The 24,556-nt window shown below is 39.0% G+C and overlaps 1 protein-coding gene across 2 annotated transcripts in view; it reads left to right on the top strand.

Annotated features, from left to right (window-relative positions):
* The window catches only part of APBA1 (amyloid beta precursor protein binding family A member 1), a 115,468-nt gene that overhangs the window by 4,342 nt on the left and 86,570 nt on the right, over positions 1 to 24,556 (top strand). The window contains exon 1 of one of the 2 annotated variants that reach the window (XM_079996057.1): positions 2,851 to 2,911. The exons of the other annotated variant lie outside the window; for it this stretch is intronic. The gene's annotated coding sequence lies outside the window, so the exon portion shown is untranslated. Of the gene's footprint in view, positions 1 to 2,850; positions 2,912 to 24,556 lie in introns of those variants that run through there. 2 annotated transcript variants of the gene reach the window in all.

Below are 24,556 nucleotides of genomic sequence, written 5' to 3'. Positions count from 1 at the left end.
ACTCAGATTCTTTTGTTAAACAGGTCCCTTGACCATGATTCATAAAATATTGGCCTGCCAACACCTGGGCTACAAGGTTTTGGTCCGCTCACAATGCACATACTGGCAAGGCTAACTAGTTTTGATTGAAACACCAGGCATGTCTAACACTGTGTGGGTAAGCTATTCTTGATCACCCAGAAACTTATTTAAATCAGTGCCAGACCAAGTTTGGTGTCAGTCTTTGTAAAAAAAAAGCTGGAAATGTCAGATTCGGCCGCTGGACTAAAATCTATGGGAAAACAAGAGTGTACCCTTTCACAACCAATTGATAGGTTTGTGCTTACTTGTGGGTTATAATAATGGCTGAAAAGCATTGCTAGGGTGTTGGAATGATGACACTTGACTATGACTTGACTGGGTAGACAATGTCACTGTGCTCAAGTGTTGCTTCCTCCAGTGTCTGTAAATACTGCAGTGAAGCAACACCCTCTAGTGCCCATTAATTCTTGCTTCCAGACTAAAATATGTGAGAAAACAAGGGGCTCACACATTAGAGCTCACAGGTTTGGCAGACTCTTAGCAAATACATTCTTGCCAGCCACTGTGAGGTGAAACCCATCACAAGTGGGGTCCGCAGGATTAAGTCCTGGGCCCTTTGTTGTTCAGCATTATAAAAGACTTGGATGAAGGTTTTGAGGAGATGTTTGGGAAGTTTTTGAGGTTTGACGTTTTCTTATGTTTGTATATGTGCTGGAAGCTGCCAGGGTAGCTGGGGAAACTGATGGGTGGAGTATTGTTGCTGCTGCTGCTATCATCATCATCATCATCGTTGTCATCATCATCATCATCATCATCACCATTATTAAATTTGCAGATAACACCAAACTGGGAGGGGTAACTAATGCTGCAGAAGACAGAATCAGAATTCAGAATGACCATATAACAGATTGGAGAACTGGGCCCAAGTTAACAAAATGAATTTCAATAGGGACAAATGTAAAGTTCTGCACTGAGGCAGGAAGAACCAGATGCACAAATATACTGGATTTCCAGTAGTACATGTGTAAAGGATTTAGGGGTCTTAGTAGACCACAAGCTTAACATGAGTCAACTGTGTGATGCAGCAGCAAAAAAACTAATGCTATTCTAGGCTGCATCAACAGAAGTATAGTGTCCAGGTCAAGGGAAGTAATAGTCCCACTCTATTCTGCCTTGGTCAGACCACACCTAGAATACTGTGTCCAGTTTTGGGCACCACAATTTAAGAAGGATGTTGACAAGCTGGAAGGTGTGCAGAGGAGGGCGACCAAGATAGGAAAAGAGGAGACTGGGAGGAGATGGCATCAGTAGGATAGCTCAGTTGGATAGAGCATGTTGCTGATAATAATAATAATAATAATAATAATAATAATAATAATAATAATTTATTTATACCCCGCCCATCTGGCTGAGTTTCCCCAGCCACTCTGGGCGGCTTCCGATCAAGTGTTAAAAACAATACAGCATTAAATATTAAAAACTTCCCTAAGCAGGGCTGCCTTCAGATGTCTTTTAAAGATAAGACAGCTGCTTTTTTCCTTCACATCTGAAGGGAGGGTGTTCCACAGGGCGGGCGCCACTACCGAGAAGGCCCTCTGTCTGGTTCCCTGTAACCTCACTTCTTGCAATGAGGGAACCGCCAGAAGGCCCTCGGCGCTGGATAACACCAAGGTTGCAGGTTCAGTTCCCATAAGGGACAGTTGCATATTCCTGCATTGCAGGGGTTGGACTAGATGATCCTCAGGGTCCCTTCCAACTCTATGATTCTGTATTATAACTGTCTTCAAATATCTAAAGGAATCTCACATGGACGATGGAACAAGCTTGTTTTCTCGTGCTCTGTAGGCTAGAACCCAAACCAATGGCTTCAAGTTACAAGAAGGATGATTCCGACTAAACATCTGGAAGAACTTTCTGAGGGTAAGAGCTATTCAACAGGGGAATGGACTCCTTTGAGAGGTGGTGGACTCTCCTTCTTTGGAGGTTTTTAAGCAGAGGTTGGATGTCATTTATGTTCTAGTTGAGATTCCTGCAGGATCCCTCTCCTTAGCAAAGATCTTAGCAGGAGCGGGGTGGGGATCTCTCAGCTGGGAAGGGAGGCTTTGCCCTCTCCAGCTGAGCTGCCACGAGAGATCCCTGCCGCTGCTCCTGCTTGCACGGGAGTAGGAGCTGGATCGGGCTGCTCAGCTGGGGAGGTGCAGGCTCCATCGCACTTTCCATTGAGGGGTTTGCGCTGGGAAGGGAGGCTTCGCGCTCCCCAGCTGAGCTGCCCCGATCCAGCTCCTCCACCTTTGCAAGCAGGAGCGGGGGCACTCAAAATAGAAGTGTGGCACTGAAAAATGAAGTGTAACACTCAAAACGGAACAGTTCGGATTCTGAAAAAAGTTCACAAACCGGAATACCTACTTCCGGGTTTGCAGCGTTCGATTTCCAAGTTGTTCATGAATTAAGCTGTTCGAAAACCTAGGTACCACTGTATATTTCAGTGGGCAGAGAGGCAGACAATATGCGGTGGACACCCCAACAGAGCTATAATGGCTTGAGTGTGCTTCCTTGGGCAACTTCCTCATTGCCCATCTGAAAAAAGAAGGGGACTTCTTAGGGGAATGTTACAATGCCTAGGGGATTGTAACATGCATTGCTCTGGAATGGGCCAGGGGCTAGATCTCTGGGTGTTCTTCAGTAAATCAGCAAATGTTTCTAAATTCCAGTAGTTTAATAGAAAATTATAATATATGTGTATGCTATAGCTGGATGGCTTGGTACTGATCTCTTAACCTTCATGTTCCCCACCCGGTTTCCTTGACTGTGTCTTACACACCCCAGTGCCATGACTCAAAATTTCCCAGAACATCTGCCTCAGTGAGATTGCTGTTGCAATGAGAAACAGGTAATAAACATTTTAAATATGTGCTTAAAAGTTGTACAGTGTGGCTTTTACAGATGTGTAGTCTGTATTGATGGTGATTGGAAAAAATGGTGGGGGTTTTTTTTGGGGGGGGCGATACAGATCATTGATCAACATAATAAACCAGAAACTCAAAGCAGTACAAAGGCATTTTTTAATAGCCACTAAAAAGTATTCCCATTCAAGTCTGATTCTTGCCAATGGACTCTACAAAATGATATGCTGTTTTCAAAATGGAAATCAATTGGTGTTTTCACCTGCACTTTTCAGTCGCAGCTTGCACAGTACTACCTGATAAGCATATGTTAGGATACTGAAGATAATCATTCTTTTATTTTTAATAGAACGAAACCCAGTCTTTATGCTAGAGTTCGTATCGGTTCAGTTAATGCTCATTTGAATAATCTGAATGTAGAGACAGTGCTATTTGATAAATAAAATTATAGGAATTAATTTGCTGAATTTCATGTGAGAGAAAAAAGTTTTCCTGACTGAAGCTATTCCATAAGTGTTTATGATACATGGAAAGAAAATGAATTGGGTTGTTTGAAATATTTATATATTTAAGCTAAATAAGTTTGGAAAATACAGGCCTGCAAAATTTTCAGCAGCTCCAAAAGTTCAAATATTATTCACCTAATGAAAGGCTTGGGCTTCCTTTGCCAAACGCTTGGTATTTTACAAAAGTGGTAAGGGGATAAATTATTATGAGATGACAAATTATTTTATTATTTTATTAGCAATAGAGAAGGAGAAATAGATGAGTAAATTAGTCTGCCTAACTGCCAGCGTAAAATTTTATTTTAGAGAAGAAAGGTTTTTAAACTTTTCTATGGAATTACTCAAAAATGTAATGAAAATATTGGCCTCGTTCAGATTACCATATCTTGGTGGAATACTAAGGTAAGCCAGAGCCTTTTGTTCCCCCCCAGCCCCCTCTCTCCTTTATTAGCCATGCACAGTAATGAAACTTGCAAGTCTCCAATTTGAACTACCCCAATGACTTAAACCACTGTTGGAAGCTGTTGCTTCTGAATCTGATAAACATAGTTTCCTGGTTTGGACAAAATGGAAACTTCTGAGTCAAATTGCTGCAAAAAGAGGAGAGAAGGGCAAATGGCCATAAGGCTCAAGCTGAGATATAATTTGTTGGAGTGGGGCTGTCCTATTTGAGCATTTTGTGTCTGTATACATGGAAAGCGAATACTCTACAGTGGTACCTTGGTTCTCAAACATAATCCATTCCAGAAGTCCATTCCAAAACCAAAGCATTCCAAAACCAAGGTGCGCTTTCCCATAGAAAGTAAGGCAAAATGGATTAATCCATTCCAGACAATTAAAAACAACCCCTAAAGCAGGAATCTAAAATTAAATTTAACATAAATTTTAGTATCTAATGAGACCATTGATCCATAAAATGCAAGCAATAAACAATGTTAACGGTTGTCTTGCCTTTGCTGCTTTTATCCATTTCTGCAGTAGCACAATCAATCAATCAATCAGTAGCTCAACTGGGTTCTACACAGTCACAAAACAAAAAACCCACACAAACAAAAACACAAAAAATAGCAAAAACAAAAGCACCAAATATAAGCTCCAAATATCACCTCCGAACACTGCAATCAGAAATGAAAGACTTCTGTCGGAATGGTAGGATACAAATTAGCAGCGCAACACTAAAACTGGAAGAGGAACTTATCAGTTACAATGGTAGGATGCAAATTAGCAGTGCAACACTTAAAACGGAAGCTCAGGACTCAAAATGGAGCCTATTCGGCTTCCAAAACAAAGTTCGAAAACTGGAACACTCACTTCCGGGTTTTCAGCGTTCGGGTTCCAAGTACCGTATTTTTTGCTCCATAAGACACACTTTTTTCCTCCTAAAAAGTAAGGGAAAATGTTTGTGCGTCTTATAGAGTGAATGCCGACGGACGGCGGTGGGCTCCCGCTGCAGTTGCATGGTTCCCCTTCCTTCCCTCCTCTGAGGCTTGCTTTAAAGCAGCAAAGCAGACAGGAGCTGCCCGCTTTGCTGCTTTAAATAGTTTAGTACAGGAACATTCTTTCACCTTTGGTGGACATGCCCAAGGGTTAAGGCCTTCTGGGAAATGATCTATAATGAACTAAAAAAGGTATTTAAGTTTACCTTTCCCAAGAAACCAGAGGCCTTCCTTTTGGGCATCGTCGGCCAATTGGTGCTAAAGAAAGATAGAACATTCTTTATGTATGCAACAACCGCCGCAAGAATACTCATCGCAAAGTATTGGAAGACACAAGATTTGCCCACCCTGGAAGAATGGCGGATGCAAGTGATGGACTATATGGAATTGGCAGAAATGACTGGCAGAATCCGAGACCTGGGAGAAGAGTCGGTGGAAGAGGAATGGAAGAAGTTCAAAGAATACTTACAAAAACATTGTAAAATGTTTGAATGTTAAAATGATGTTGGATATAAAGATAACATGGCAACAGGGACATGGTAAAAAGAAAAATGCAAGAATGTTTCAAAGAAAAGGGTGTAAAGGCTGAGTAATATCATGTCGAAATTAAATAAAATGATATAATGGATTGAGTTATAAAGAACATACAAGTATGCATTCAAAAAGAAAGGGGAAATTAGAAGACATAATAGGTGCGAAATGTACAATATTGATTAAGATTTGAAAGAGGGTAAGGAGCTGCTAAATTTGATTGTGTAAAGGGGAAGGCAGGAAAGGGAGACGTGAGGAAGTCAGGAAAGAGGGTTATAAAGATAAGAATCTAAAAACTAATTTTTCTTTATTTTCTGCTCTTTTTTGTTTGTTTTTTATTGTTATATGTTTTTATACTGTGTTTTTTATTATGTTGTTTTTTATTGTATTTCTTTGTTGTTTGGTTTGTTTGCAATATCTGTTTCATTATATAAAATTAAAATAAATATTTTTTTAAAAATAAATAGTTTAGTACAACATTTGATTCAGAATATTTTTTTTCGTATTTTCCTCATCTAAAAACTAGGTGTGTCTTATGGACAGGTGTGTCTTATGGAGTGAAAAATACGGTAGATACTCAAGTGCTTCCATCAGGGTTAGTTTGTGTCTTTATAAGGACAGATTGGGTAAAACCTTTTCAGGTGGTTCAAAATTGACTACTTCAACCCCTCATTAACCTATTTGCAGAAAAACAACATTTTAGGAGGTTCTTGTTCAGAGTTCAAATGGTGGTAGTAGTGATGTGAGGTGAGAATATTCTCCAGAGAATATTATCAAGAATGAGAATATTCTTGAGAATATTCTCTGCTAGAAAATTCTCCAGAGAATATTCTCTACAAACTGTAAATTCTATTGTAAGAACCAGTTTTATAATCCACATTTAAAAAATCTAGTAAGCTTTGTTACCAGTGGAAATGAAGATGGTGACATCCTCTTCAGATGTTTGAGTCAATATAAATTTCTAAACATTGTTAAAAAGGTACCCCTGCCCGTACGGGCCAGTCGTGTCCGACTCTAGGGTTGCATGCTCATCTCGCTCAAGAGGCCGGGAGCCGGCGCTGTCCGGAGACACTTCCAGGTCACATGGCCAGCGTGACGAAGCGGCATCTGGTGAGCCAGCACCAGCGCCGCACACGGAAACGCTGTTTACCTTCCCGCTATAAAGCGGTACCTATTTATCTACTTGCACTTAGGGGTGCTTTCGAACTGCTAGGTGGGCAGGAGCTGGGACTGAACGACGGGAGCTCACCCTGCTGCGGGGATTCGAACCGCCGACGTTGCGATCAGCAAGTCCTAGGCACTGAGGTTTTACCCACAGCGCCACCCGCGTCCCACAATAAACATTGTTACTTAAAGCCTATTTTTAAAATAAATTTTTACCTTGTGACAATTTATCAGTTATAATTTAAATATGTAGTGTGTCGCCTTACTTGTCTAAGCAGATAGTAATTTGTATTTCTGATTTATGTAACTTGTCATTACTGATTGTGTTTTATTTTCTGGAAATAATAGCATTTATTTTAAACTTTATATTGATTTTATTGGTGTTGCACTGAAAATACTGTACCATGTAGATGTGCTTATTAAAGAACATACTCATGTAGCAGACCTGAGTTTCTTTTATATTCCTTTTACTTTTAAAGCTACATTTCATACATATACAACATAATTAGAATTCAAAGTTGATAGTAGTAGAGAGTTACAAATTAAGACTGGCAAGGTTGTGTTTAGGAACAAAACAAAACAAAGGCAAAAGGGAAAGCGGAAGAGGAAGAAAAAGGAGAAGGAGAGAGGAAAAACAAAAAAGGGAGGGGAAATTAGAGTAAAATATAAAGGAGAGAGAAAGAAAGAGGGATAGAAAAAGGGAAAGAATAGTATTAGTAATGATAAAAAAAATTGCAGGGGTGGTCCAAGTTATAGTATGAGGTAGGTGGCCACAAAGTGTGTGGGGGGGGGGTTACTATTGAAAGTGATTGGGGAGATATATGTGTGTAGGTCTGTGATTTTTATTATTGCTATTATTATTATTTGTTGGGAGAAGGAGAGGAAAGAGAGGAGGGAGGGGGATGGATGGGGTAGGACATTTAAGAGGAAAGAAAGAAAGAGAAATCAAAAAACAAAAAGGAAAAAGAAAGGAAAAAGGAAAAGAAAAACATGAAGATGTTGAGGCAGTGGTGCCTGAAAATAGTGTGTGTGTGTGTGTGTGTGTGTGTGTGTGTCTCAAATGTTCAAAGTAAAAAGTAAAATAAAATAAAAAATATGTAGAAAACCCCTCTGAGAGGGGAAAAATAATGGGTGGGTGGGTGGGTGGGTGGGTGTGTATTCGCTTTAAAGAGAAAAAGGCAAAGAAGGGGGGAGGGAGAGAAAAAGAAAAAAGGGTGAGGAATGGGAAAATAGCAATAGCAATGGCAATAATAATGAGAAAACGTTTTGTTTTAAAAGAGGATGGTGATAGTAATAGGATGGCGGAGGGGGGGGGCTCCCCAAACAAACAAACAAAAAAGGACTCCGATTTTTATGTCATTCTTTTTCCCCCTATTTAATTTTTAAAAATGAGATATAAAAAAAGTGAATAGTAAAAGATAAAGATAAAGAGAGGAAAAATAAAGAAAAGAAAAAAGAACAGAAAGTCAGGGGTGAAGCGGCAATCCCAGGAAGTGGCCTTGTGTTGGTTCAGGGCTCTCTTCTGGGTGCCGCCATTTTAAAAGAAAACCTGAGGTAAAAAAAATGGGGGGAAGGAAAAAATGTGTTATTAAGAAATATTTTTAAAAATTAAGGAAAGGGAATTAAGATTAAAAATAAAAATAACAATGATGGCTGTGGCGGCAGTGGCCCTCCTCAAAAAGAGAGAGAGGAGGTTTTGAATAAAACCCAAAATTCGGAGGGGGGGGCTGCACTCTCTTTTCTTCCAGGGTGTCCTCCTTGTGCAGCCTCCCTCTGGGCCCTGGCCTGCTCTTGGCACACCAGCCACTGGGCAGGTGGGCTCGGGTCTGGTTGTTCATTGCCAATATCAAACATATAGAAGAACTAGATCAGTTTTGAGTGAACCAGGGACATGTTCTGGAACAATGCTGTTGATGCTTGACAACCATATGTCAGGAGTGCTCTGATGGTGTTTCCTGCTTGGCAGGGGGTTGGACTCGATGGCCCTTGTGGTCTCTTCCAACTCGATGATTCTATGATTCTATGATTCTATGAAATATACGGTTAGTAGCAGGCTTAGTAATTAACGTGAGTCATAGAATCATAGAATCATAGAGAGACCACAAGGGCCATCGAGTCCAACCCCCTGCTAAGCAGGAAACACCATCAGAGCACTCCTGACATATGGTTGTCAAGCCTCTGCTTAAAGACCTTGAATTTTCAATTTCAAGTTTGGTGCAAAAAATCAAAGAATGTGAATTCATTTCATTGCCCAATTGAATAAAAGTATCTGTACAGATTTTGGTTGCCATCTGAACAAGTTTATCCATGAATAAACATTTATATTAACTTATTATATCATTTTCAATTCATTAAAATGAAAATTTTCCTATTTTAAATGAAAATTCTCTAATATTCTCATTATTCGTGAATATTCTCGAGAATATTCTCCAAAAGATTATTCTCGAGAATTTAACATCACTAGGTGGTAGCAGCAATCGCTTATATTTTCCTTGACAATTGTGATACAGACCATCTCACTGTTCCTAGAATTTGGCAATAACTCCCAAGTTTCTGTGTTTCTCCAGCTAATATGAAAACATAGGCAGTACAGTCATACCTCGGGTTAAAGTCGCTTCAGGTTGAGCGTTTTCAAGTTGCGTTCCGTGGCAACCCAGAAGTAACGGAACAGGTTATTTCTGGGTTTTGCCGCTCAGGCATGCGCAGACGCTCAAAATGACGTCATGTGCATGTGCAGAAGCGGCGAATCGCGACTTGCGCACGTGCAGACGTGGGTTGCGTTCTGCTCAGGATGCAAACGGGGCTCTGGAACGGATCCTGTTCGCATCTAGAGGTACCACTGTATTGCTGTATGTTCAAATATTACGGTTATCTAGAGTTACCGGCCAACCACTTGGTGATGTTGTCTGCTTAGCATCTCTTTACACATCTGCATTGATTTGTCATGCATTTCTGCACAGTATTCCAAGATGGCAAGAAGGGCAACATTGCCTGACTGAATACAATAGTGTTTTGGGACTTTAATAATTGGTTAGAAATAGTTGGTTCCTTGCACACACTGGCTGTGATGAACACTTGCTGGGCCTTCTGGTCACATTTTGGCACTCAGTTGTGAAATTATGTATTCCAGTTTCTACAGATGCTAGAGACAGTTGCAACAGCTTTTTATACATAGCAGTGGTAAGTTATGATTATTTTTCATCAGCAAAGAAATAGGTATCTGGTAGAGTTTTATGATGAGAAGTTGCAGGTATGGCTGAGTGAGAGCAAGAGAATATTTATTTCCCCCCATATAGAAAATGCACTCTTTCTTCTGAAGCAGAAATTATAAAGCATAGTGGAGAGTGTGATTAAAAAGGGGGAAATATTATAGCAGAATATACAGGCAAAACTGCTACAAGAAAGAAATTGAGATCTTTACTGGATAGCATAAATGGTCCTTTCTTGTTTTTGTAGCTGATATTTTGGGACTATGATTAAATTAATCACATTTTAAAGAAATCTTTTATTCCAAAGCATTTGTGATATTATGTAAGAGGTATAGGTTGGTTGCTCGAGAGCAATCAGGCAGTATGCTTCAGTAGTCTGTTTTAAAGCTTTCTTATCGGTGGTAGAAACCTTTGGAATGCAGAGCGCCTCTATTCCATGTCTTGCTCATTCACTGGCAGAATCTGAGAGTGGGCGGTCCTTAAACCTTCCCCAGCAGAGTAGTTTCTTGGTGCCCAGTCTGCGCCTCCCCTCTCGGCGCAGAAGCCTACTGCGCAAGGAAGGCGTGGGTAACGGAGGACCTCTCTCCTCCCCGCTTTGCTCAGGCAAGGTGTCCTGGCACTGCCTTGCATCCTCCGAGCCCTGCATTTCCTCTCCACTAGAGGCGTGGCTACTCTTCTCCACTGAGGAGGTGCTGCTTCCCACGATCTTTGGGGCTCTCTGTAATCCATCCGGCTTTCCCCCTCTCACCCCTGAGCCGATGGCAGTTCCCTGACATATTATTTCCACTGTCTTTTTCCAGTTAACTTTCCCATCCTGCATCATGTAATTTAACATTTGTAGTCTCAATATATTCACTTTCACAGCTGGCGTTGACGGGGTCTTGATCTGACATGATCAGGTGGATGCTTGAGTTACTGACCCTGGATGGGTTTTTAGGATTGGACTCAAAAAATCTGTATCTTGTAGGTATTGCAATAAATGGTGCTTGCAACTGCTGTTCTGTGCATGTCCATGTTTGCCTACCCAGGTTCCTTTTTCTTTTTCTTTTTTTTTTTTAATACTTTTTATTCAAACTTTACAAATACACGTGCCCATGTAAATATGCACTGTACAAATCATCATATCAATAAACATATAAACATACATATAGATAAATTACTATTCATTTACATAATATACTTATCTCTTCCTCTGTTTATACAAAGAAAAGGAAAAAAATTAAAGATTGAAAAGTAAAAAATTCTTATTGTCAAAAAAAAAGAAAAAGAAAAGAAAAGCAAGTCTTCATCTTTTCTTTTTTTTAATAGTATTTTATTAGGTTTTACAGAAGAAAAGGAAAAAAAAAACTTTAACAAACCAACAATAATCAACAAAAATCACAAAAATACAAAAAAGAGAAAACATAAAAAAGAAAATTTTGACATAAAAAAAGCTCTCTTTCAAATTTATAACCTTCAAAACCTTATTTCCCTTACTTCCACCCGCCTTTCTTTCTTGTATTCCAGTTAGAAATTAATTCAGCAAGTTCCTTCATTGTTCGTTTTCATCCTTTATCCCTCCCTTTATACTTTTACTTATCTTAGTCACTAGAACCCCTTCGTTACATTTTCAATGTCCTCAGCATTCATATATTTTACAATATTTTTGTAAATAAACTTTAAACTTCTTCCAGTCCTCTTCCACCTGCTCATCTCCTTGATCTCGGATTCTACTGGTCATCTCAGCCAGTTCCATATAGTCTATTACTTGCATCTGCCATTCTTCCAAGGTGGGTAAATCTTGTGTCTTCCAGTGCTTTGCGATGAGTATTCTTGCTGCTGCAGTGGCATACATAAAAAAAGTTCTATCCTTCTTTGGCACCAAGTCTTCATCTTTGGACTTTTGTTTAGTCCTGGACTTCCCTCCACCCTATTGGTAAGTATCAAATAAATCCTACATTCACGTATTTTATCTTAATCTTAAATATTAAACATTCTCTGTTAGAGTTAATCCAGCCCCACCAGTGTCTTCTACAGTTTATTTTCAATATATTTCCAATATTTACTCCAGTTTTTATGAAATTTTTGTTCATCTTGGTCTCGTATTCTACCCATTAATCTAGCAAGTTCGGCGTATTCCACCATTTTAACCTGCCAATCACTTATACTAGGTATGATTTCCGTTTTCCAATTTTGTGCCAGCATAATTCTTGCGGCTGTGGTGGCATAGAGGAATATTATCTTGTCTTCTTTTTTAATCTCTTTACCCAACATTCCCAGCAGAAAGGCTTCAGGTTTTTTGGGAAAAGTATATTTAAGAATTTTTTTAAGTTCATTATAAATTAATTCCCAAAATCGTTTCACTTTATTACATAGCCACCACATGTGGTAGAAATCGCCTTCTGCTTCACCACATTTCCAACATCTTCTGTTCCTGACCTGTAGATTTTAGCTAGTTTCACCGGTGTATGATACCACCTATATATCATCTTCCACATATTTTCCCTCAATGCCATACACGCCGTAAACTTTGTATTATTATTCCATAATTCTAACCACCTTTCAAAGTCGATGTTATAACCCACGTCCATCGCCCACTTTGTCATTGCCTCCTTCACCTCCTCATCTTTAGTGTACCACTCCAGTAGTATATCGTATATCCTAGACAGTGTTTTACTCTTTCCCTCTACTACCTCCACATTAAACCTAGATTTTTTATCTTCAAATCCTGATTTCTTTTTATCTTCAGTTAACAAACCATTCACCTGGTGATATTGTAACCAACTTGTGAATAGATTTTTTGTCTCCTCATATGGTCTAAGTTTCAAGCCTTGTTCTGATTTAGTTATAAGTTCTTCATAAGTGGCGTTCTTCTCTTCCATATTAGTTTTCTTAATAGTCAACACCTCTATTGGTGAAATCCACCAGGGAGTCTTCCTTTCCAAAAGATTTTTATTCCTCTCCCATACCTGGAGTATTGGACCCCTAAAAATATGATTTAGGAAGCCCCTATGTGCCTTCACCTTTCCGTACCACAGGTACGAGTGCCACCCGAACCTGTTGTCGAAGCCCTCCAAATCTAGTAATTCTCTATTTTCCAATCTTATCCAATCTTTTAACCACAATAAACATGCCGCTTCATAGTATAAACTAAATCCGGTAGGGAAAAGCCCCCTCTTTCCTTTTTATCTACTAATATTTTCATTTTAATTCGCGGTCTTTTTCCCTGCCAGATGTATTTCGCCAGGGTTCTCTGCCACTCTTTGCATTGCTTTAGACCTTTGAGTACAGGGATGGTTTGAAATAAAAACAACATTCTAGGTAGAACATTCATTTTTACAACTGCTATCCTTCCTAAGAAGGATAGTCTCATTCTGTCCCAGATTTCCAAATCTTTCTTAATGTTTTTCCAGGTGACCTCATAATTATCTTTAAACAGGTTAATATTTTTAGCCGTAATCCATACCCCAAGGTATTTTACCTTTTTAACCGTCGTTATTCCCACCCTTTGCTCTAGATCTACCGTTTCTTCCTTAGTTAAATTTTTGACCAGCATCTTAGTTTTGTTCTTATTAACCTTTAGTCCTGATACGGTACCGAATTCTTCAAATTTTTGTAAAGCTTCTTTTACGCTATGTTTTGGATCTTGAAGAGTTAGTACAATATCGTCGGCAAAAGCTTTGATTTTATATTCATTCAATCCTACTTTAATTCCTTTAACTTCTGTTGTTTCCCTCAATCTCTTGTTAAATATTTCCAATACTATTATAAATAATAGGGGGGATAAAGGGCAACCTTGTCTAGTTCCTTTGTATATATTAAAAAATTCTGATGTTGTATTATTTATTACAAGTTTTGCCTTTTGTTCATAGTAAATAGCTTCTATACCTTTTCTAAATTTTTCTCCCATCCCCATCATTATCAAGCTTTTCTTCAGGAAGTCCCATGAGACATTATCAAATGCCTTTTCGGCGTCTATGAATACCAGGGCGGCCTGTACATCTATTCTGGTATCTAGGTGTTCAATGATGTCTATTACATTTCTTACGTTGTCCCTCAGTTGTCTCCCTGGGAGGAAGCCCATTTGATCTTTGTGGATTCTGTTGTTCAAGACCTTTTTTAATCTTTCTGCCATCACATCTGCAAACAGCTTATAATCGTTATTTAATAACGAAATCGGTCTATAATTCTTCACCTCTAAAGCATCTACATCTTTTTTAGGAATTAATGTAATATATGCTTCCTTCCAGGTGTTGGGGATTTCCCCCTCTTTTAAAATATTATTCATCACTTCACACAAAATTGGGGATATTTGTTCGCTTAACGTTTTATAATATTTGGCCGGTAAGCCATCCAGCCCCGGTGCTTTCCCGATTTTCATCTTTTTTATGGCCTTTTTAATCTCTTCTTGTGTAATCATCTGGTCTAATAGCTCTTTTTCTTCCTTTGCAATTTGTTGTAGATGTTGTTCTTGGAAAAAGCTATCTATTTCATAGTCCTTTTCCTTTCCTCTTTTATATAGGTCCTTGTAGTATTTCTGGAATATCTTTTTTATTTCTTTTGGTTGTTCTACAATTCTATCTCCATCCTTTATCTTACAAATCATGTTTTGTTTCCTCCTCTCTCTTATTTGCCATGCCAAGTATTTCCCTATCTTATTGGCAGATTCAAAATTTCTCTGTTTCATCATTTTTATTTTCCATTCAATCTCTTGGTTAATTATCATGGAGAATTTAGTTTGTAGTATCTTTATGTTATGCTTTGCGCTCTCCTCACCAGGATTAATAATTAATTTTCTTTCGTTTTCCATAATCTGTGTTAGAATCTGCTCTTTATTTTTCTCTGTTTCTTTTCTTAAATGGCAATTTTTCTGAATCAGGAAGCCCCTCATGACTGCCTTTCCTGCGTCCCACACTGTCTCTACAGCTGTTTCCCCATTCAGATTCCATTTGAAATATTCCTCAGTTGTTTCCTTAGCCTTGATTACTACCCTTTGATCATTAAATAAAGATTCGTTCATTCTCCATCCACCTGTTCTAGATATGGTTTGGGCAGAAATTTCCGCCTTACTTAAATTCTGAGTTAATTCTTTGGATACCCAAATACTATCTATTCTCCCCCAAACTCTGCTTTGAATTTGAAAAAAAAAGTATACTGCTTTGTCGTGGGGTTTTTAAATCTCCAAGCATCTATCAGACCTAAATTGTTAATCAAATCAAAAAAAGATCTGGGTAGTTTACCTTCCTTTGAATCTTGCTTTTTTGTTGACTTGTCCAAGTTTGGTGATACCACCCCGTTAAAATCTCCCATCAGTATTATTTTTTGGTCCATCCACTCCATTAACTTATTACCTAATTCAAGGAAGAAATCTGATTTTTTATCATTAGGAGCGTATATTCCTACCACAATTATTTTTTCTCCTTGAAACACCATCTGTACTACTATCACCCTCCCTTGATCATCTTTATACAATAGTTGTGGATCGAATTTTTCCTTTATATATAAAACCACACCTCTTTTCTTAACTTTATCAGAAGTCACAAAATCAAGTCCTAGTTTCTTGTTGCTTAAAATTCTCTTATGCTTATTGATTACGTGAGTCTCCTGTAGACAGATTAGGTCAAGGTTCTTTTTCAATAATATGTGTGCAATCTGATTCCTTTTATTTTTGTTGTTCATGCCATTCACATTCCAAGTCAGCGCTTTTAATGCCATTATTGTACACTACAAATAGATTATCAAGTCTAAATAAGATTTACTATTTGTCTTTCTTTTTTTTATAATAATTTTTATTAATTTTCCAATTTTTAACACAAAACAACAACAACACACAAACATCAACAAATACAAACACATACAGAGATATCATTTAACCTCATTTTCATAAGCCTCCTTTCTCGGACTTCCCCATACCTCACCCTTTTTGCATCCTTATTTTAGAGTTTTTCAACAACCCTTTTTGCCAATTAAGTTTAAGCTCATTGTCATTCTCAATTTTACCTTAAATCATCAAACAGTTTTAGCTGCAATTCTGCATCTTCCTTCCCCTTGACATTTTATCACTCCTCTATTTTACAACAGTTCTTAGGATATACTTTAAACTTCTTCCAATCTTCCTCCACTGTCTCTTTCTCTTGGTCGCGGATTCTGCCGGTCATTTCTGCCAGTCCCATAAAGTCGATCACTTTTGTCTGCCATTCTTCCAGTGTGGGGAGTTCTTGTGTCTTCCAGTACTTTGCTAGAAGGATCCTTGCTGCTGTAGTGGCGTACATAAAAAAAGTCCTATCCTTCCTTGACACCAATTGGCCGACCATGCCCAAGAGAAATGCCTCTGGTTTCTTGTGAAAAGTACATTTAAGTACCTTCTTAATTTCATTATAAATCATTTCCCAGAAGGCTTTAATCTTTGGGCAGGTCCACCAAAGGTGAAAGAAGGTACCTTCAGTTTCATTACATTTCCAACATTTGTTATTGGGCAGATAATAAATCTTCGCAAGCTTAACTGGGGTCATGTACCACCTATAAATCATTTTCATAATATTTTCTCTTAGGGCATTACATGCCGTGAATTTAATACCGGTGGTCCATAACTGTTCCCAGTCAGCAAACATAATGTCATGGCCTATGTCCTGTGCCCATTTAATCATAGCTGGCTTAACAGTTTCATCTATTGTATTCCACTTCAGCAGCAGGTTATACATTCTTGATAAATTCTTAGTATTGGGTTCTAACAGTTCTGTTTCTAGTTTCGATTTCTCCACCTGGAATCCAATTTTCCTGTCTTGTTTAAAAGTCTCCATTATTTGATAATAATGGAGCCAGTCTCGTACTTTAGACTTTATTTTCTCATAGCTCTGTAGTTTAAATTTACCACTTTCTTGTTCTAGAATTTCAAAATATTTTGGCCATTTAGATTCCATGTTGAGTTTCTTCACCTCCTTGGCTTCCATAGGTGATAACCACCTAGGAGTTTTATTTTCCAGCAAATCCTTATATCGAATCCAGACATTGTATAATGCTTTCCTAACAATATGGTTTTTGAATCCCTTATGAATTTTAACCTTGTCGTACCATAAATATGCATGCCAACCAAACCTATTATCAAATCCTTCCAAATCCAGAATGTCTGCATTCTCAAGAAGTAGCCAATCTTTCAGCCGGCAAAAAGCTGCTGATTCATAATACAATCTTAGGTCCGGCAGGGCAAACCCCCCTCTTTCTTTTGCATCAGTAAGTATTTTAAATTTTATTCTGGGCTTTTTGCCCTGCCAGACAAATTTAGATATATCTTTCTGCCACTTCTTGAAGCAATCTAGTTTATCCACAATTTGTAATGTCTGAAACAAAAATAACATTCTAGGCAATACATTCATTTTGATCACTGCAATTCGACCTAACAAGGAAAGCTTCAAATTCGACCATATCTCTAGATCTTTCTTAACCTCTGTCCAACATTTATCATAATTATCTTTAAATAAATTGACATTTTTAGATGTCATGTTAATCCCCAAATATTTTACTTTCTTTGCCACCACTAGCCCAGTTTCATTTTGAAATTTCTCTCTTTCAACATTTGTTAAATTCTTTTCCAAAACTTTAGTTTTTTGTTTATTCAGCTTAAATCCTGCCACCTGACCAAAGATTTGGATCAACTCTAAAACTCTTTTCGTACTAGTGTCCAGCTCTTGTAAAGTCAATACTAAGTCTTCTGCAAATGCCTTCAATTTGTACTGTCTGGCTCTGACCTGAACTCCTTTTACCAGCTGGTCCCCCCAATCATATTCAACAGAACCTCCAGGACTGATATAAAAAGTAACGGGGATATTGGGCACCCTTGCCGTGTCCCTTTTTCTATGGAAAGTTCATCAGTAACCACATTATTTACAATTAACTTTGCCTTTTGTTCAGAATATATTGCACCTATACCATTTTCAAACCTTTGGCCTACCCCCATCCCATGGAGATTCTTTTTCATAAAGTTCCAAGAAATATTGTCAAAGGCTTTCTCCGCATCCACAAAAATCAACACTGCTTTTGTATTAATATTTACAGTTAGCAGCTCCATAATGTCAATTATATTCCTTACATTCTCTGATAAATGTCTTCCTGGGAGAAAGCCTGCCTGGTCTTTGTGAATCTCCTCCACTAAAACCCTCTTCAGTCTTTTTGCCAAAATATCAGCAAATATTTTGTAATCCACATTAAGTAATGATATAGGGCGGTAGTTCTTAATCTGATTTTTTTCAGTTTCAGTCTTTGGTATAAGTGTAATAAAAGCTTCTTTCCACGATTCAGGTGCCTTTTCCCCCTCTAATATTTCGTTACAAACCTCCTTAAGCGGCTGTATTAGCCATTCCTTCAATGCTTTATAGTATCTGGAGGTTAGTCCATCTGGCCCTGGAGATTTCCCTAGTTGCATATTTTGAATGGCACCCTCTATTTCTTTATCTGTTATTTTTTCGTTTAAGATCAGCATACTTTGTTGCGAAATTTTTTGTAATCCATATTTCTTAAGAAAATCTTCTATATCTCCTTCATTTTCTGGCCCTTGTGCATATAATCTTCTGAATAACTCTGAAAACAATTGCCGATCTCATTTGGTTTAAAAATGTTCTTTCCATCCACCTCCAAACTTGTGACTGTATTTAATTTCTGTCTCTTCTTCAATTGCCATGCTAGAAGTTTCCCACATTTGTCCGCTGATTCAAATGACTTCTGTCTCATTTGCTTAATTTTCCATTCTATCTCCTGATTCATCAATTCCATATATTGCATCTGATAAAACTTAATTTCTCTCAGAATCTCATGAGACTTTGGTTTAGACCTCAATTTCTTTTCTCCTTCTTTTATTTTTTCCAAAATCTTATCTTTCTTCTCATTTTGTTTCTTTCTCTTTAAAGAATTCTGTTGTATAAGGAAACCTCGCATCACGGCCTTGCTTGCGTCCCAAATCACTCTTTTCTCAACCTCTGTCCTCAGATTAATCTCAAAATAGTCCTTCAAAGCTTTTGGGGCCTTTTTGTAAATCTCAACATCTTTAAATAGGGTGTCATTCATTCTCATCTGAAGGAACCAGCTGTTGTCAGTTTCATTTCCATCTTCACTGCGTTATGGTCGGAGCATGTTTTTGGGCAGATTTCCACTTTTTTTATCCTTGGAGCCATTCCACTAGTAATCCATATTTGATCTATTCTTGTCCATGTCATCTGTGCCTCTGAAAAGAATGTTCCCTCTCTCTCAAGAGGGTTTCTTGTTCTCCAGATATCAATCAAGTCCATATTTTCAGTCATTTCAAAGAAGGTCTTAGGTAGTCTCCCATCTTTAGAAACCACCTGTCTTTGTGCTTTATCCATGTTGGTAGAGACAACGCTGTTCATATCTCCTAACAAGATCACCTTGTAGTCCAGATAGTCCATTAGTGTCTCATGCAATTTCTTGTAGAATTCTGCCTTCCCTTCGTTTGGAGCATAAATGCCAACTATCAAAAAATTTTCTCCTTGGATTTGTATCTCAATTGCCAAAATTCTTCCATGTTCATCTTTAAAGATCAATATTGGGGCCAATTTCTCCTTTGCATAAATCACCACTCCTCTTTTCTTAACTTTATCCGACGAAATAAATTCCTGTCCTAATCTCTTGTTTATAAGCAATCTTCTGTGTACCCTTGTCACGTGGGTTTCTTGTAAGCATATCAAATCCAATTGTTCTCTTTTCAAAATATGAAATACCTCACGCCTTTTCCTGGGAAGGTTCAGTCCATTACAGTTCCAAGTTAGAAATTGCAGAGACATTATTGTTTAGTAACCTCCAGCCACTCCCTGCGGCTGATCTTCTTCCGTTGGTGACTTGAGTCCAAAAGTCAAATTTCCAAGATCTGTTTCAGACGTTGATTCTAACACTCCTTTCACAAGGTCCTCCTCGTTTCTGTCCAGGAATTGTTCTTTATCTTGCATTGTTCTTATTTTGACTTTCTTTCCTTTGAAGTTGAAAGACAAACCCTGTGGAAATTCCCACCTAAAAGGTATATTGTTCCTTTTCAGCAGGTCAACCAGATTCTTAAAATATGTTCTTACCTCCAAAATATATTTAGGGATGTCCTTGTAAATCTGCACAGAAACATTTTGAATCTGAAGAGTTCTCTGGTAATGCAAGTTTAGTATTTTATCTCTTTCCTCTTTAGATCTCAAAGTTATCAGGCAATCCCTTGGGATCTTCCTACCTTGCCTTCTGCCCAATCTGAAGGCAGTTGTTATCTTGAATTCTTCTTCCTCTAAGTTTACCTGCCAAAAATCTGAAAGTTCTTTTGTGAGAAAATCCACTAGGTTGTCCCCTTCACTTTCAGGGACCAACCTAAATCTTAAATTCTTCTCTTTCCGTTGCATCTCCCATAAAGACAAGGCCGCCTCATGCTGGTCAAGCTTCTTGCACACTGGTATTAGGCTTTCCTGTGTGGTTTCTGCAGTTAGTTTAGCATCTTCCGCTATTTTTCGAATTGTAGCATTTTCTTGGACCAATTTGTTTATAGTCTCTGTGTGTTCAAGTCCAATTTTGTTGAAAGTTCTGTCAGTTGTTTAGTATTCTCTGTGCTCTGCTTTGTCAAATTTTCTAAAGATTCATTTATTTTAAGCAATGCTTGTGTCACTGAATCCATAAATGCGTTTATTCCCTTCTCCTGTCCAGCTGCGCCTGTTGACAGTAAGCCTGTTATTGAGGCCCTTTTCTTTTGTGTTTTAACCTTAGATCTTGTTACTATCTCTTCTACAGGGCCACTCATATCCCAAGGTCGTTCCCACAGGAACAGCTTAAGTGGAAAAATCCAATGACTTGTTTTCTAACAGTCTATGTTACAGCTGTTACCTTTCAGCCCTCTAGAGGGAGCATCATTGTATCCAATAAGCAAACGCAACAAAGAAACCCAAAGCCCTCAGAGGGGAGAAGTTTTAACAACAGTCTTTCAATCTTTAAGTTGCAACAATGTTATTTCTATAAAGTCCAAGAAAACTGTATCCAATAAAGTCACCGCTTTGCAGCAGTTCTTGTCTGACAGTCTGACAGTCCCCTGTCAAAGTGCTTCACCCAGGCAGTCCGTTCCCAGAGTCAGAGACAGCAGGAATTTTCACTTAATTTTTCCTCTCATGCAGGTTAAAATTAGTTCCCTTTTCATCCCCCCTGCTCCTGCTTGCTGGGGGGGTAGTTCAAATTCAATGTCTAGGTTAAACAGTTCAAACAGTTCAGAGTTACTTTTCCTTCAATTGCAGCTTCTCGTGCCGTTGCTTTAAAGGTTCATGCAGTCCGGGGGAGGCAGACTTCCTTTATTTACCATCCCCACTTTCAGCCAAATTTCAATTGTTTTAAAGTCCCGATAAGTTTTCCAATCCTACGTATGGGTGTTCAATTTCAGTCCAAATTTCAGGAAGGAATCGGCGCTCTCCGCTGATGGCGACGCGGCTTCACTCCACGGGCAGGGTAGCAACTCTCAGCACCGCACGACCCCCCGATGCTCCTCCGGAGCCTTTAAAAAGGCTCTTTTGCAGTAAAGGGGGGCGCAAATGGTGCCCGCCGAGTCTCCTTGTTCACAGGCTTCCGCGCCTGTGATTTTATGGGTCCCCGCTTCGCCGTAGCGGTCAGACCCGAACTCGTGAAGTAGCCCTCTCTCCGGAGCTCGGGGAGAGAGCGGCCATTAAGCGCTGGCGCCGACCGGAAGTCCTACTATTTGTCTTCTTTCTCTACTTCTTCCCTTTCTTCTGTTACTTCTGTTAGTTTTATCTCTCTTTCTTCTTCTTCACTTCGTTCGTCCTCCCCCCCCTCCCCCTGCCCTTCCCCTGTCTCCCCCCCCCACCATTTTTCCAAGATCCTTCTCATATCTCCTTGCAAATTTTTCAAGTTCAGAGGGAGTGGACAGTTTAAATCTTTTTTCCTTGAAATAGAATGAAATACCTTCCGGGAACTCCCATCTATATAAGATCCCATTTTTCTTCAATTGGTTAGTTAATTTTTTATATACATCTCTCCTTCGAAGAAATCTCGAAGGAATCTCTTTAAATATAATAATTGAGTTCCCTTCGATAACAAGCCTTTTGTTATAGTTCTGTTTCAATATTTCATTTCTTATCTCCAACGAATTGAACATGATCAGGACATCTCCTGGTAATTTTTTCCCCTTGGCTTTAGCCGATTTTGTTTTTATCCGAAAAATATTTGCTAAAGAGTGGTTTATCTCTTCTTCTTCCCTATCTAACCAGATTGCTAACTCTTTAACCATTTTAAATCTTATATTCTCATTTAGGTTTTCCAGTATCCCTCTAAATTGCAAATTTAATTGATTTTGTCTCATCTGGGTCATGGCCATGTTGTCCAACAGCTCTTCCTGTATCTTTCCTATCTCTTTAACTTCTATTTTAATCCTGTCCACCTCCCGCTTACTGTCTTTCGTGTCTTTTTGCACCCTTTTCATTGAATCCTCAAGTACTTTGGCTCTTACCGATAAATCCTTCACTTTTCCTGTTAATTCACCCACCCCCCCTCCAATTTCTTATCCAAAGTATCCTGAACTTCCAGTAGCTTCCTTTCAATATATTGTTCATTGTTTTTAAATTCTTTCCTTATTTCTGCCATCAAACTATCATAATCTTTAATTTCCTTCCCCTCTTTCCCTTCTTCTTGTCTCGATGGCCGCCTTTCCCCTGGTGTTCCCACTGTCTTTTTCATTTTATCTATTGGTGTTCCTTCTCCTTTAAAGATCACTTACTGGCTTCTTCAATTCCTCCTGTTTTACCAATCTCTGAGAGGCCGTAACTCCACCAGTACCCTTATAAATGCTAGGATACAGAAAGAGAAAAGAAAGATTAAGTGGGTAGTCAAGCTGATATCTCACAAATAATACTGGAAAAGTCCAGGGGGCTACCGGTGGCAGAATCCAGAAACCTGCCTCTAACACACTGAAAAGTTATAGGAGATAGCATTACAGGAGGGAAAGGGTTAATCGTCAAAGTTAAGAGGGTATGCAAATAAAGAACACTTAACTATTTCCCTAAACTCTTAAGGAGACAAAGAAAAAACTCAGTCCAAAAGCGAACCCGGGTTCGGGAGCTGGGTCAGCAAGAGAGGTGTTCTCTGGAGCGGTAGACTCCTTATATGGCTTCCAGGTTTACGCTCCCTTCTCCCCACAGTTCTCAGACTTTCCACAAAGGCAATAGTTCAGTCCAGAATATGAGCTCCGTCTTCTCCGATTTAAATACTAAGATATATCTCTTTAAGACAGAGCATGGAGGAACTTAAGTATAGGCAGCAGGATGACAAAGCAAAAACCCCAAATTATCTGTTTTTCTCCCCAGCCTGTTCACATACTTTTCAGTCCTCTAGTCCTCCTGTTGTTATTCAAGTTTTAACAGCCTTTTCTTGAATATAATATATGTCCGTCTCTGTCCTTTGTCCGTAAATACTTAGTAACAAAGTTAGTAACAAGGTTGGAGAGTGGCAACTTTGTGTATTATTTGAAACAATCCCTCTTACAAGCTGTAATTGAAGAGGTTGAGTTTAATAAAAGTTGAGTATAGTGTAATAAGTCCGTTCATAAATCCCGCGCCAGTCTTTGCTATGCAGTCTCCGACCCGTTGAAGCAAAAAATTTCCTTTCCCTTCTCTCAAATCTCTCAAGTCCGTTAAATTGTTTTATTGTTTCCTCGCCTCGGACTCTTTATTTTTGTATCTGAGGTCTTTCCTCCATTCCCACTTAGCGGCTACTTTCTTACTTTCTTATTCTCTCTCCCAGCCTTCTGCTATACTCCATTTTACTCTTACTGCCAGCGGTGGATTTCTTCTCCTTTCGCCACGTATTCCTCCTCTGCTGGGTTCTTACGTTTCTTCCTTTAAGTTTTAACTCAGTTGTTTTTCGCTGTTTCTTGTTTTTCTACTCAGTCCTTAAACAAAATTTCCCAGCTTTTCAGCTGTTGTTGGAGACCTGCCGCTTCTCACACGGAGCCTGAGGCTTCACAACATGGAGTCTGTTGCTTCCCCCTCACGCTGCAGCTCCAGCCCTGTTAAGCAGCGTCGCTGGGTACTTAGTCCCCCAGAATAATCCTCCTGGGGTTTCGGGGTTCACGGAGCCTTCATGAACCCCTGTAGACCTCCGTGTTGTTCAAGACCCCCCCCCGGAGGGCAGCCTCGTGCTCCTTCCCGTGTCCGCGGCGTCCCGGAAGTCCCCAGGTTCCTTTTTCTTTGGGTGATAGGTCCCAAGAAAAAAAGAAAAACATGAAGGAGGGAGATGACTTTTTAAATTTGTGAAGAAGTTACAAAGGTGGTAGAAAGGTGTTTGGAAGGTTACAAACACAGCTTCAAGCAGAAGGGTACAAACACAGCCTCAAGCCTCTTCATGGCTATTTTTAATTTCTTGCGTTCCACAAAACAGATTAAAGGCACTGTAATTTGCCTAAGAAAATAGTTAGCAGCTGGTGCACTTTCAAAAGAAATAAATGCCTCACAACTGACATCATTCTGACTTAAATATTCTGTTTCTTCTTCTGTTTATTTCTGTTTACGTTTTCACTAATTGCTTTCTTTAGGCACCCTCTGAGAAATGCCCCATAAGCACTGAGTGCATTAGCATTCCTAGAGTAATGAATAGGCCTTCCGAATGGCAGCTGAGATTGTGCTTTTAAGCGATGACATCCAAGCCACTGGAGTGGAAACTGGTAATAGGAAAGGACATTATTTTCTGTGTTCATTCTGCTTCAAGTTAAGGGGTTTCCCCTGCTACTGTTGACAAACTTAGGAACTGGTCAGCAATGGCATAGAGCAGATTGAAGCATT

Source organism: Podarcis cretensis, assembly GCF_951804945.1.
Source record: "Podarcis cretensis genome assembly, chromosome: 11".
Lineage (NCBI taxonomy): Eukaryota > Metazoa > Chordata > Lepidosauria > Squamata > Lacertidae > Podarcis > Podarcis cretensis.
This window is presented reverse-complemented; position numbering and strand designations above follow the sequence as displayed.